General features: G+C 45.6%; 1 protein-coding gene across 4 annotated transcripts in view; it reads left to right on the plus strand.

The window, feature by feature from the left end:
- zmiz1a (zinc finger, MIZ-type containing 1a) overlaps nt 1-14719 on the plus strand; it is a 107681-nt gene that overhangs the window by 26054 nt on the left and 66908 nt on the right. For all 4 annotated transcript variants that reach the window (XM_030107475.1, XM_030107472.1, XM_030107471.1 and 1 more), the window contains exon 2: nt 3213-3328. The gene's annotated coding sequence lies outside the window, so the exon portion shown is untranslated. The remainder of the gene's footprint in view (nt 1-3212; nt 3329-14719) is intronic.

Genomic DNA, 14719 nt, shown 5'->3' on the forward strand with positions numbered 1-14719 from the left:
AGCTAAAGTAAACGTTGTGGTGTTAAGGGCTTTTAACAGGCAAACTCAGGCTTTGTCGTCTCCAGCATTTGAATCACTTTAAAGACTTTGTACAGAAAATTGGTTTATCGCAGTCAATGAGCAGCTACATCATCAGATACGATTACCAGGACCCGGGCGTTAAGAGCAGGCGCGATTATGAAAACAGCAGCGAGCGACTCGAGTGGAAAGTCGGCACGGAGTTTTAGATTCAAAGGTGACAACTGTTTTTTTCAGTCTGTCGCACGCACGTACAGCAACCCCAACACACTCTCTCACACACACACACACACACACACACACACACACACACACACACACACACACACACTCAAAAAGTCATGGATACAGACACAAACCTCATTTAACACGATTAGTTTCTTTGAGGATTTCACCGCAGCCTCTTATATCCTGGATGAAAGAGTTCACACTTCTGACAGGAGAAGAAGAAGAAGAAGAAAAAAAAAACCTGGAGTCTGCAGAAGCTACTGCGAAGCACTCGGCTTTTTCACTGAAATATTCACCACATTATTAAGGAACACATTGCTTTGTGCTGTGTTGCTCTCAACACCATCTGCAGTGTGCCGCTCAAGTGGTAGCAATTTTCTTGTAGCCTCGTGTCTCTCGCGCCGTATTACAAGTGAAATTCGATTGCGGATCTCGATGTTCTAGTGCGTTTAGTTCCTCATGAGCGTTTGCGTCCTCCCCTGATTGCTCCCCGGCAGTTTCCAGTGTGCAGAAGCTCTCTCCTGCACTGCTTCAATATGAGCCCTGAATGTCATTTCAGACTATGAGAAAAACATTTGCTTAGTATTGCGCTTAAAGTAGATCCTATCTAAATGCTCCTGTGAGGAAACATTGCAATGGTTGTGGAATAACATCACTTTAAAAGGAAAAAAAAAAAAAGAAACACTACAGAGCAGATTGAAACTTTTAAAAACCTGCTTCAATCAATATGCAGTTATAACATTTGCACCTTAACAATGTGTTATTAAAATATTGCTTTTAAATCCGTCACCTTTACACACTCGCTACAGACACTCCTGTTTTAAAGCGGGTCCATTGGTGCATGTTATGGCTGGGTAATATCAGCCTAATAGGCTTACCTGTCAGCACTGTATGGGACGTAGACCCTGTAAATCACATTTGTCTGCGACACCTGCTCGCCTCCCTGCGTATTTATGGGTTTCTCCTCCACCCTGTCCTCTTCTTTTTGGCCCCTGTCCAAGATCAACCCCCCCCCCCCCCCACGTTTGTGGATTAAATGCACAAGCAGGTGCTGTGATCCATATGAAGCCTTATTCAATCTGTAAACACCTCCTTCTCTCTACACCCAAGTTACTTTAGATTTTCAGAGATAAATTGAGTTTTAACTCGTGCCACGATGAAGCCATTCAGTGTGCATGCTGTTGCCTTGGTTTTTGTGATTTGAACGTGGTGATTTAACCAGCAACTGTACAGACAAAAAAAAAAACAACAAAAGAAGCTAATCTTCATCACCCACTTCCAGTAACACTGACATCAGATCTCTACAGTTTCCCCTCATTCTGTGTTTGGAAGATTCCTTCTTGGCCGCGACCCACTGACCAAATTTTCTTCCACTCTGAGTTTTAAGTGCCAAAATATACTGTACGTGTTGGCCAGTGGCCACTTCGGCCCCCAGAAGCACCGAGAGCTCGTTTTTGCTTCAGCGTGAAAGATGGAAAGAGCAGGAGACGAGGGAGAGCTGCGCCTCTTCCTGGGAAACCAGCGTTGTCAGTTGTAAAGTCAAAAGCTGTAAACTTGCGGGCTGCAAAACAAGGAAAAGCTGTCTGAAGGCTGCTAAAAAACTTCTGCAGATGTGAGGGGAATGGCAGGCTTGGATCAAAAAACTCTCAGTTTATTGTCAGGATTTTGCCAAATGAGTCTTCAAGTGTGACTCATGCTAGATGTGGTCAGAAGTGGGAATCAGACACACTCACTTCATTTCAGGTGACTTCATGACAGATTTCCTTGTACTTCAGTGAGAAAGTTGAATTATGCTTTTACTATCACTCGGTTTTTACATTTTCTACAGGTATAGGAGGATGGTTGGGCTCCTCTGAATGTGTTACATCAGCCTAATTTGTTGTCTTCAAATGTTTCGAATCCTGAAATGAAAGTGAGAGGCGACGGCCGCGCCAGCACTCTGTGAGGCTGTGCTTAAGCACAGCGAAGCTTTGAACTAAACGTTAACATCAGCAAGCTGACGCGCTCTCAATAACAAGGCCAACATGCTGATGTTCAGAATGTGGAATTAACCTGCTTCGCTGTCTGTACCCGACATTTGCTCATGATCGCTGAATACGGAGTGCGGCTGAGTGGATGCTGTTAGTTTTACAGGTGTTTCTGCGAGTAAAAACCAGCGTTTTGTGTGTGTTTGTGTGTGTGTGTGTGTGTGTGAGTGTGTGCAGAGGAACCATTCGAAAACTTGGACAGCTATAAAATCGGGGGTTGCGTTTGTTTCATGGCAGCTTTTAAACCAGTCGAATTGAGGTTCGTTCCAGATGTCAAAAGACAGAAATGAGATGTGTAAGTAGGCTCACTCCGACACGTACGCACGTGTGTGTGTGTGTGTGTGTGTGTGTGTGTGTGTGTGTGTGTGTGTGTGTGTGTGTGTGTGTGTGTGTGTGTGTGTGTGTGTGTGTGTGTGTGTGTGTGTGTGTGTGTGTTTACGCTGGATTTGTATCAGTTTGTAGAGGGTGCAGCCAAGCAGCGGGGAGAGACTAAGAGGTGTATTAAGGCAGTGAATCTCTCCGCTCTGTGTGTAATGGACTCAGGATGAGGGCTGACCAAGCACCCGGCTGCTGATAACCTTTAGGAAGGACATTGTTCCTGTGCAGCGGGGGGTGGGGGGTGGGGGGTGGGGGTGGGGGGGGGGGGGTCGCAGAGGGGTTCACACGGGACTGCTGCTGCTGCGGCACACACGCACGGTCCGTGTGATTGGTGGTGCAGTTGCTCGGTGGTTCACTGGCGCTCCGGCAGGGTTAGCAGGGAGACTAAATGGGGCAGTATGGCAGAGTCCCTCATGGCTCTCCTGCATACATTTTTCAGCAGCGGGGCGTATTTCTCCATGATACATTTGTCCTCTGTCTGAACCAGGCTGTGGCTGGCATTCCATTAAAAGAAATTTAACAGGCTTTTCTTCTTCCTCTGTCTTTCTGCCGCTCTATCAGATCACCACTTAAGGAGAGGTCAGCGAGGGACCCCGCGTGAGGAATACATGAAGACCGGGGAGGGGGAGGGGGTGGCGACCACAGCGGCAGCACCACCGAGGTCAGAGGTTAAACAGGTAAACAGATATTTCTCCTCATCTATAACTCACCGCTGGTGCTCACTGTTTGGTTCAGGCCTGGCTTTCTTTCGTTTTCTTTTCTTTTTTTTAAATTTTTTTTCTCCTCCCAAGTCAAAGCAGACTTGGCACGCAGAGGCGAAGTGAGGGAGTAATGTGGCTGGTTTTGATTGGACCCTCCTGGGCTGGCGGCCGGGGAGGGACTGGGAACTGAGCAGTCTGCAGCTGCTGTTTATGAGGAGCTGTGCGGGATCCTGTTTGGCTCCCCATTAAAAAAATGCAGCCAGGCTTCAGCGAGAAGCCTGTGGCCAGTGTACAAATGAACAAAATCATGATGCAATTATTCAAGAAACATTTGTTTACAGAATAACTCACTTCTTCTTCTGTTGAGCCGCAGCCAGTTTTTTGGGGAAAAAGAGGGAAGGAATCCTGTTTTTGTTTTTGGTAATCTGGAGATTTGACATTTTCAGATATTTTTCTCCAGTATGTAACCACAACTTTGTCTCTGGATTTAAACTTAAAGGCTTTGACACATCGTAGGCATTGTCAAGAACTTTTGTTTTGAACCTTTGAAAATTCAGTGTTAGACTTTATTTCCAGAATGTAGTAGATTTTTTTTCTCTGCTGCATATGAATGCTTCAATAAGTACTGTCAAAAGTGTCTGTGCTATCACATTTTTGATGGGCCATGTGTGTTTGTTTTATAATCTGGACATTTGTTTCCCAAATGGATCATGTATTGATAACTCATTGTCGGCAAGGTGAGTGCTTGTACTTCTACTCGTCCTTTAAAAAAGTGTCATAGGTACATCTGTGCAGCGTAGAAGTCATGTGTTATTAGCAGAATGCAGTTTGCGTTTCTTCTTTCTCAAGTGAAACATGTGCATCCCCAGAAGTGTTGAAATGTCAAAAAATATACATAAACTGATAGATCATGTTTTAGCTTCTATATGAGCTTCCTACCTTACAACTAGAGATAATCTGGTTTTTATATTGAGTACGGAGCGCAAAATCGTCATCACTGAATGCAAAATATTATCTGGTGTGTATTTCGTATTGTCATCACCTCCCAAAATATCCCCTGTATGCAAAAGCTTGTATTGTGTTGAATTTAGGAAGCTATTGTGACTCAGTGACAGTTTCTCTTTCCTCTCCACTGCATTGAATCAAAATTTTGTTTTTAAGTCGGTTCACATTGGCGCCCATCTCCATCACCCAGCTCCAGTTATCTACTCTTTATGTGCCTCTCCTCCCATATTCTTTGCTACCAGGGATTAAGAAGGATGACTGAGGGGGGCTTTGGAGGGTGAGTGGGGGCAGATCATGAAGCAAATAAATAATAAAGTGCTAGTTAATCTTCCTTCGTGCAGCATGTGTGTGTGTGTGTGTGTGTGTGTGTGTGTGTGTGTATATGTGAGAATGCGGCGCCGCTTTGAGAGCATCCGCCCCCTCGCAAACACTCAACGTATGCACACGCATAGGCCGGCAGACAGACACGGATACTGTACACACATGGGCGACGAGCAGGGATCAGCCAGAGCGATTAGGACACGGACTTCAGAGCACGGAAAAGTGACGGGTTTAACACACTTTACACGGGAGCAGGCTCACATGTGTCGACCAGCGGCGGAGTGACAACTAATGCACAGAGAAAGAATGAAAAGAGCGGCGGAATATGACGGCATGTGACTGCAGACACTTGAAAGTAGAGGGAAACAAGTTTCACTGCTTTTCTCTGCCGCTGTCGAGCTGTATTCATCTTTCCCGGCGCTCATGGACTCATATCTTTTTTTTTTTCTTTTCTTTTTTTTTAATACCTCCTCCTCCAGCATTAACACATACACTACGCACCAACAGTTGATCAAACAACTGTGCAGTTGAGGCAGAATTTGGCCAGACAGCCAGCCAGGATGAGTAATGCAGAGTTCTTTTGGCTTAATTTGTTTAGAAAGCCTATCATTACTGCTAGCGTGTTGCAGACTGTTGCAGTTAACTGAAGAGTATTCGCCCCCATAGCTTTGACTGGATGCATTTTTAATGTTACCAGCATCACATAATGTGGCTGTTTGGAGGCTGTGCAACCGAGGCTGAGTGCAAGAGTGCTTTTTTTGTACCGTTTTGGTGGAACTTTTCAGCACAGCGGGTACGTGAATGCATTATAGTGACGTTTCAGCACACAACACATGAAAACACATGTTCTGGAAAAGCCTGACAAAGCCTCTTCTGTACATTCTGTAAAGGTAAACCTACCCACATTGTAACTTTTTTTTGTATTATTACTTTTTTCTCCTGCGTGGTTTTATGTGAGTAAGACATGAGAAGTAGTGTATAAATATTTCACTATATTTATGATAAAGATTGCGAAACATAGATATGAATAGAGGGGCATAATGGGAGTCTAATCTCAGCCATTACTCTCTCAGGACTTTTACTTCCAGCCTGGTAGACTGACGGCATTCAGTAGACAGGAATGTGTATTTTTATCTCTGCTGCTGATATTCATTGTGCTTCCTGTTTTACGGCCCATTTTTCACATGCTACGAGCCGGGGCCTTTTTTGGATTGTGTGCAGCAAGAGGCAACTCACAAACAAGCTGAGGTATAAAATGGTGAGAGTGGGAGGATGAGAGAGAACATTGTCTTCTCCTCTCCAGCTTAGGGACGGAGCAGAACAGGTTGTGTGAGGATGCTTTGCTATCCTTAACAATGTCTAACGCCGCCTCGGGGCCACCTCGTCTCCTCTGATGCAGCTGAGAGTTGTGTCGAGCCGGGTAGTTGGAATATGCACATTCCTCCGTGTCAGATGGACTTCCTGTTACACTTGTATTCCCAGAGGAGCGTTTTATCTTTGTCATCTTTCGCCATAATTATGGCAGTCGTTTAGGTAGATGGTTTTTAACTACTTTTATAGATTCGGAGTACACTTTCCCTCGGCATAATTATGATTCAGACGAGGTGCAGATAAATAATCATTACTGTTAACAGATACAATTACTGCTTGAAGTCATATTTCAGCATTATTGCCATTATTTTTGGGTGTAGTCACTTTCATTTGTGGCTCCTTCTCGAAGATTAATATCCACAGTTTTGTTTGGCCTACTACTATGTGTATTCTGTTTAGCGCTCATGCTGAAGATACACAGATTTGTTTTTTTTTTTTTTAAGGAAAAAAAATGTGGAGCTGCACAAGAACAACAACAACATGTTCATAATGCATTTCATGGCAGAAAGCAAACGTCTGGGACCCCACTTGACAGATCTGAGACTTTGCCAGCTTCGTGGTTGGCAGAAACTTTCTAGAATCTAAAGCACAGCTGGAAAACTGCCTGTTGCTTGTATTTGGAAGGCTGTTGCTGATGTGCTGTGTATTGGTGGAGATGGGCTGTCTGAGGGGACTCCAGGGAAACGGGTTGAGAGCCACCGACCGTCGGCACAAACCTCTTGTTTACATCGTCGTAATAAATTTAGACATCAGTCAAGTAGAGCTAATAGTGCTACAGTCACAGAGAGTTTATTTATTTCAATGGAGTGCATGATAAATGGAGATCTGAGTCCTGATCTTGTCTTTAATGCACTTGTATAGATATAGATTTATTAGCTACAGCTCTATAGTTGGATTTTTAATCTGTTTATTGTAGTAACAGATCTTACTTTGTGTACCAATTCACCTCTAAGTGACTTGTTTCTAATATTCCATCATATTGAACTTGAAATACTTCCAGTCAGGCACATATTAGTCCAGAGTGTAATTCCCCATTACATCTCACTGTCCGCTAATACAGTAAGCAGGCCTCACATGGAAGCATAACGTGAGTGCAGGTTTAAAGATATGGACAAGGATGGAAAATTCAAATGCCAGTAAGAATTAGCACACAATCAAAACAAAAAAAACACATTTTCACTGGGTAATATCCCAGTCAGTGTTAAGAATGCGTTGCTTTTGTCTGACTCGGTTTTTCTGTGAGTTTCTGAAGGTCGAAGTTAGTGTGACCTTTAGAGCCTCAATGTAGACTTTTAATGGGAACTACTGAAAGCTGAAGTCAACTGTTATTCTCCTTTAAGTGGTTTCGATAATCTGACTCTGATAATCTGTATATAATTTGTGTTTCGTGACCCGTTTGATTTGGTGCTCGTGCTACGGACTCCTTCCTTGCGTGTTTGACCTTGCTGAAGTAAGTTAAGTGCAGAGACCATCACTGAACAAAAGAAACAAATAAAATGCATTCTGCAGTAAACCATAAATTTCTTATAAATATCTCTAAACGCTGATATAATCTGAAGTGACATTAGTCCGGTGGGCCGCCATCTTTGTATGCCGTTTGGTCCATTATGTTATCCATCACCGGGTCTCTCTGTCTGGCATTGTCAATTACCCAGAGGAAAACAACATTAGAGGCCTGAATGGGACACGGAGCTGCGGCAGGCCTGACATGGCTGTGTTATATGATTACACAACCTGTTGGCTGTCCGCCTGTCAAGTGTCTCCTGACTCTGATGAATGGCTGTAATATGCCGCACATCACAACACGCCACGCCACACACTCATTAATGGCTTCTCATAATGCCCGGGACGCTCCTCCAACGCTTCACCGGGATTCACTGAGAGACGCGGGGAGAGGAGAGGAGCGGAGCGGAGCGGGGTGGTAGTTGTAGGGCGACAGTGAGAAATGGCGTTCATGAATACTCCAACCTTGTACCAGCGAGCAAATGAAACGCGGCGCCCCGGTTTGGATAATTTCACAAACTGCACGGCGAGATGCTAGGATCAGTCACACGTAACTCGGCGTTAATGAATGAAGGAAGACAGAAATAGACCAAGAAGGAAAAATATAGAGCAACGTGTCGGAATTATTATTCTTAAGTGTTACACACGTTTCTCAATTAGATACATTCTTATCCATCTGTGGCCCATTTGCATAGATTATCACAAATGTGTGCAATGCGGCAAGTGTGGCAACGTCACAATAGAGATGCTTGAAGAAAGGAGATTGAATCTGTTGGATGCCATTTCAGGCTTTGCTGATTGCCCTTTCTTTCAGTGCATTTGATGGCACGCCACCCGAAGACCCTCCTAACTACTCGACTCTCGGCTGTAACAAACAGATTTGATTCTCGTTGCTCCGAGAGCTCCCAAATTAAACGGCTGAAAATCGCTGCGAATGAGTTTTATTTATTTATTTGTTTATTTTCAAGGAGCCTGTGGGGCAGATGCCGCTTCCCCAAAAGTGAAGTCATTTTTTTCCACGAAGTGCTCCAGCCACGGAGAGGTTATCTAAAACCAACATACCCCTCAGCTACATAAGGTGGCTTTGGATCTGTCAAACAGACGGCGTGCCATGCTTACCGCGAGGCGTCAGGCGCATTGCAGGAGCCCCATTGATAAGCGCGCTCTTTCTCCGGATTTGACAGGTCTGCGCTCAATATACTGCGCCTTGGCTTTGTCTTGTCATATATTTTGTATCGTCTTACATTAAAGTCAGTATTTTTATAGAAAGAGACGCAGATGTTAAGAGATTTTCAATTTCACCTCGCTTCGACGTGCCAACGTTTTTTAGGCTCGCTGCCGTGGAGGGAAGTACGGAACGGCGCTGCACCTGCAGTGTGTGTGTGTGTGTGTGTGTCTAAGAGACGAGCAGACAATCTGTCTGAATATTCCTCTATCTGCGTCTGTGGTGGTGTATGTGTTCTTTCTCACAGCTTGAGTTTCTCAGTTTGAAATGCAACACCTGCAGATGTGTCTTGTAAACTGCAGCCGCCAGCTTCTTCCTCATTCAGCAGGGACCATTGAAACAAAGCAATTAAAGGAGCGCTCTCCATGGGGCGAAGATTTGGCGCATGGGTGTGCCTGACTGATTTTTCCATTGTTTCAGTGCGTGGAATCTTTAAATCGAGCGGAGATCTACGTTCCAGCGCGAGGCGGCTTGCTCTCTGCCTGTCCCAACATTTGCAGCTCTGTCATATTCATGGGGGTCTAAATATGTGCGTCAAAGGTCACAACAACCTGTTGACATGGCGCTGATTTATTCAACACGCACGCACACACACACACACACACACACACACACACACACACACACACACACACACACACACACACACACACACACACACAAGGCTGTAGTCTGGTTTTCGAAGCAGCACTTTATTCCAGTGGATTCTTCTTGCTGCTGATCTGTGGGCGCTTCCAGCTCGAGATACCGGAGTCTGACTTATTCTGCACTCGACTCCATGACCCTCCTAATTGAGAACGGCTGTTACAGGGAACGAGCAAGCTAAACAGACACGCAGAGATTGAGAACAGATCCACGCGTAAAAAAGAAAGCAAGAACAAAAGATTGTAGGAAGGGGGGAAAAAAAAGATTTAAAAAAATCAAAGGAGCAAAGAGCTAGATTGCAGAGGGAAGCGCTGACCAAGTGGAGGATGGCCGCGTGCTAAAACAGTTGGCCTCGTGAAACCAGACCTGCCTCCACCTCCACCTCCTCCTCCTTCTCTCTCTGGCTGCGAGCCAAACAAAGTGAAACCGACTGTCCTGAATGTAGGAGTGGCCGTTTCATTGTACGCGCTCGCTGTAGGAGAGAGAGAGAGAGAGAGAGAGAGAGAGATAGAGGCGGTGAAAATCGTCCCTGGGAGAAGAGAAAGAGTTGCGTGAAAGCGAATGAAGGCAGAGGGATGTGGAAGAGGTGCGGCGGGCCCGGTGACAGCTGCGTGCACGTCGCGGTGGGTGACGGTCCGTCCGTCTGTCAGAGCAGATATTTCTGTCTGTTTAGTGCTGCCTTACTGGCTGCCAGAGACACTCCTCGTGTCATCGCTGGGTGCCTGCTGTCACTGGCTAAAAAGGAGTGTGTGTCTTTGTCCGTGTGTGTGTGTGTGTGTGTGTGTGTGTGTGAGCGAGAGTGACAGAGAAACTCAAGCAGCTGTCTTGAAAGCTCTTGCACTCTGTCAGTACACTTTGAATCTACTTTTTCTTCATATCTCCTCGCTGAGGCAGAGTTGTAGTCAGTTGTGTGGTGAAATTGTTTCAGACTTTGCGCTGTTGAATCAACGCTTAGACAAACCCAGCTTGTCGCACAGATTACTAGTTCAAATGATAATGTGTCTATTTCCTATGCTTATAATTGATATAGCTATTATTTTTCATTGCATAACCTGAAGTACATCTGAAGCACATGCAGTTATACTCCCTGCAGTCTGCTATGAGCCATAAATCAGCTTAATCTCCGTGGTGTGAAATATAGTTTTACTCCAGCAGTTTCTATTTAAAGAAACAATTCCTTAAAAGTAAATCCTCCGGAATGGAGAGATTCAGGCAGTGCTGGTTGAAAAGTAGCAGAAGTTCAGGTGCGAGCCAAAAGACATTTATCTTTGGTCAAATACGGATTCGAGATTTAAATCTAAAGCTTCGAAAAATATGAAATAAGAATACATGGTTCTGCAAGATCTTCTTCAAACCGGTCTGATTTTCTCTTCCTAATCCCATTTTAAAGAAAATATGACTCTAAGCTGTGTTTTACATGAGCTGTTACATTATACTTCTGCTGTATTTATGCTGTTGAAATAACAATGGATCATTAGTGGAGCGCAGTTAAATCAGTCCGCCTCATGCAAACACAGTTCATATTTTGTCATTTTTATTGTGCTCCTTCGTTGTTTTGTCGCGTTCGTAAAGAAACTGAAAACCTTTCATGGCAGCGTCATATTTCTGATGTACGTTTTGCTTGTTAAATTATATAAAAATGCGAGATTATAAAATTACCAATATTCAAAAAAAAAAAAAACAAGAACTACTTGCTTTTTGATGTTGAGCCGGTTCAACCTTTGTATTCCTTCAACTCTCTGAGAATCTTAATCAATTTCCAGAGGAGCCGGTGAGTATAAATTTCGACTATTTTCTTGCAAATACATTCATAATTTGTCAGACCTTTGGCAGAAATTGCGAACAACCAGAGTTCAGTTTGAGCGTTTGTATACAGCGTGCAGCGTTGGCTTACAGCAGGAAACGGGTATTATCTCAGAAAACTTGTAGCAGCTATGATGAAAAGACGTAGTGTTAGGCAGCCGAGTCTGTCAGCTCTGTGTAGGAGGCACAATTTACATGAAGTATTAAATAAAAATAGCATACTGTTTTAGATTTCCTGGGTCAACCGAACGGTAGTGTGGGCGGCTCACTGAGACGGTGTGAAGCCGAAAAATCACTGCATGCACCCAAAAACACGTCCAAAATTAACCTGCCTGCTCCGTTTGAGGGGACATTAAGGAAGTTTAATGTGTTGCACTTTGTGAATTTTTGCAGGATGCAGCAGTGAACATCAGCAGGAGCTGCTTCTGAAAAGGTTGGACCTTGTATGTCGGCTATCGCTTAACATACTGCAGGGAGGGGGGGACTCCAGTGCATACACTTTAATTATTGAACAATGGGTTGATAGTATTTTCTTCTCGAGTAAATTGCAGTTTTTTTTCTAATATAGTGTATTTTTTTTTTCCTTAAGTGCTGACCAGTGCCTGCTTGATTGCAGTAATCTGTTGTTGCAGCGCTGTCATGTGATTACAAACATGTGTTTTTCACCAGCTCGGATGGCTGCGGCGTGAGGTAATGGAATATCAAAATAATACAAGAGCAAGGTGGTACGGCGGAGCGGTGGTCACGGTGAAAGCTTGAGGGTTTGAAACCATCGAATTAGCATGATTCAGCACTTTCTCTCGGTGCCAGCATGTGTTTTTTTTTTTTCCCCCTGGGCGGCTGCTCTCCGTGGAGTTTTTGGGAACTTCGGGTTCCCTGAAGGGATGTGGGCAGAAGAGATGATGAGATCTTCAGCAAGTTACAACAGCTTAGACTGCGATTTGACTTTTCCCCCCCGCCTAAAAATATCTTCAACTCCTCCTGACCTTTCCTGGACCCTATCGCGGCATCTCTCGACGAGATAACAATACTCAATGAATCACTCGATTCTCCGAGGCTGATTTTAGCGCCGGTATGAGCTTTCGCGTCGGCTCTAATTTTACGGCTGCCGTGACAACATTAGTCCAACTTTAGCGTCTGGAGCGTCGGTCTCGGCCTCTTCCGACTCCTCCGCTGCCCTGACGGCCTCGTAACCGCACACCGGTGTTTATGTTCTTTAGGTTAACACGGTTATCTCTGTGCGTAACCGGAGCCCCGGGCCTACATGGGCACTTGGCATACATGTGCGGTTGCGTGTGTGAGCGTTCTCGCAGCTGCAGGACTCGTCTCTCTCACTCTCGCTCGCCCTCTCTCTCTCTCTCTCTCTCTGTCTCTCTCTCTCTCTCTCTCTCTCTCTCTCTCTCTCTCCACACAGAGCTGCAGGGACTTGCCAGTATTTTCATTCCCTCTGGAGGCATTTCCGCACACCAACAAAGCCCGGCCTGCGTGATGAAACGAAGAGGAAGCAGCTTTTGTGGAGGGTGCAGCCAACTCTCCGGCGTGTGTGCGTGCGCACCGGTGACCCCGGCTAACAGTTTGCTACATGCAAATTTACTTTTGAGCTGGCAGTTCAGGTTGCTCCGGGCTCTTGTTTGCCGACAAGCCTACAGTAGCGCACGAACAAGCCTACTCTGTGTCCCGTCCAGACAACAAAGTTGCCTCCTGTTCGCCTCTAATTGACTGGTATAATACCTTGCTTGTTGGATTGGTTAGTGTTTTTTACAGGGCTTGTTAACCACGAGCCTCTCACAGTCTTCACTTCCTCTGTAGTCCATGCCAAAAGGAAATGTGTGCTATAGTCCAGGTTATAATTCCCCAGGGTGTCTGGCTGTAGAAGGATTGAACTGAATTTACAAAAGTAGAAACATTTTTTTTTTCTCTCTCGTTGCACTTTAGTTGGACATAACGGCCTTCATGTCTGAATACACAACACTGATGTAGATCAAACGCGTTATGTTCAGCCCCGCTGCTTTTCAGGTATCAGATTTTCTCTATAGTGTGCGGACGCATTTGGTGATTTCCAGAAATAAATCCCAGATTTCGGTCAGACTTGAGGTTGAAGCTCACATGAAACATTTCTGCTGTCTCACTTGAGGTCATGACACAGCTACTGCAAATCGCAAATACATTTTTTTTCCCACCTCCTCTGTTTGTTTTAAACTGGAGTTTAAGCAAGTCGCATGGCCGGGCAGCCGCAGGGTCTCTGAAAGCGAGGTTTTACTCTGGGGTTGTCCACCGTGTCAGCGTCCTGTGGGTAGATGGCCGGGGCCCTGTGACACACGCTCATGCCCATAAACAGGGATTTGGTCCTCTGGAGAAAATAACCTTGATAATTACTGGGTGCATGTGGAACTGCCCACAGCGAGGGAAGGGGGAAGAGAAGGAGGAGGAGACAAGGGCTCACTAAGAAGGAGAACGAGAGAGAGAGAGAGACAGAGAGAGAGAGAGAGAGAGAGAGAGAGAGAGCCACATCCTGCTTGTGCATTCCTGCATGCTGTGTCATACTGGTGCTGAGTTTCCCCTCGGTCTGCACCGAGATTTCCACAAGGTGGAGGGTGCAGAGGGCTGCTGACGCAACACCCGGGGCTGTGGACTCTGTCATTTAAAGTTTAACAAGGCAACAAGCCGCGCATTCATGGCCTCCCCACGGTGCCTGAAAGACAAGCGTAACCGTTTTTAGAGGTGAGCCCTCCGAGGACCTGGTGGACAGTGTCAAACAATCGGAGCCAGACGGGGGGGTGTGTGATACATGGAAGAAGAAGAAAGATGCAGCCCTGTGACCTAACCGTGGAAGCACTCGTAGATCCCTCCTCTCGCCGCCTTTCTTCTCGCTGCATAACGTGGCCTCTCTGGTTCGGGCCGCGTTGGCATCATTACAGCAGCCGGGGCTGAATGTCTGTGGCTGGCTCGCCGCCCGTCTGCTCGCCTGTCATTCAGCTGGTTAAAGAGGCCTTGTTGAACCGCTGCACTGTGCCTGGCTACTACAGGGCCATTCATGCTTGTAACGGCAGGAACAGCCAAGCCCTGTCATCGGCGCGAGCTAGCACGCACCAATTTACTACTGGAAATGACAAGGACATTTTGCTTGGTAAGCACAGTTTCCCTCCAGCAGCCTCATAACCCATTTTTTTTTTTTTTTTTTTTTTTGTGAGTTTGTTATCCGTTTCAGAGAATGCTTCCCTCTAACAGAACAAGTGTCTTTAGACAAACACGGCATACGCGCCTCTGATATGTCGTCTGTTTCTGTTGCGCACACGCCACCTACATTGAGCGTATAGTGGGATAGACTGATCTGCTCCCCAAGGAGTTATGCGACAACAGCACAAAACAACAAAACGCATCCTTTGTGCCTTGGAAATTTCAAACAGAGCACTTGAAGATACAGTTTGTCACTCTGAGCGGGGTTTCTTCCCCCCCCCCCCCCCCCCTCCCCTCTGCTTGTCAGCTGCTTTGTG

The sequence above is a fragment of the Salarias fasciatus genome, chromosome 13, assembly GCF_902148845.1.
Source record: "Salarias fasciatus chromosome 13, fSalaFa1.1, whole genome shotgun sequence".
Taxonomy (NCBI): Eukaryota; Metazoa; Chordata; class Actinopteri; order Blenniiformes; family Blenniidae; genus Salarias; species Salarias fasciatus.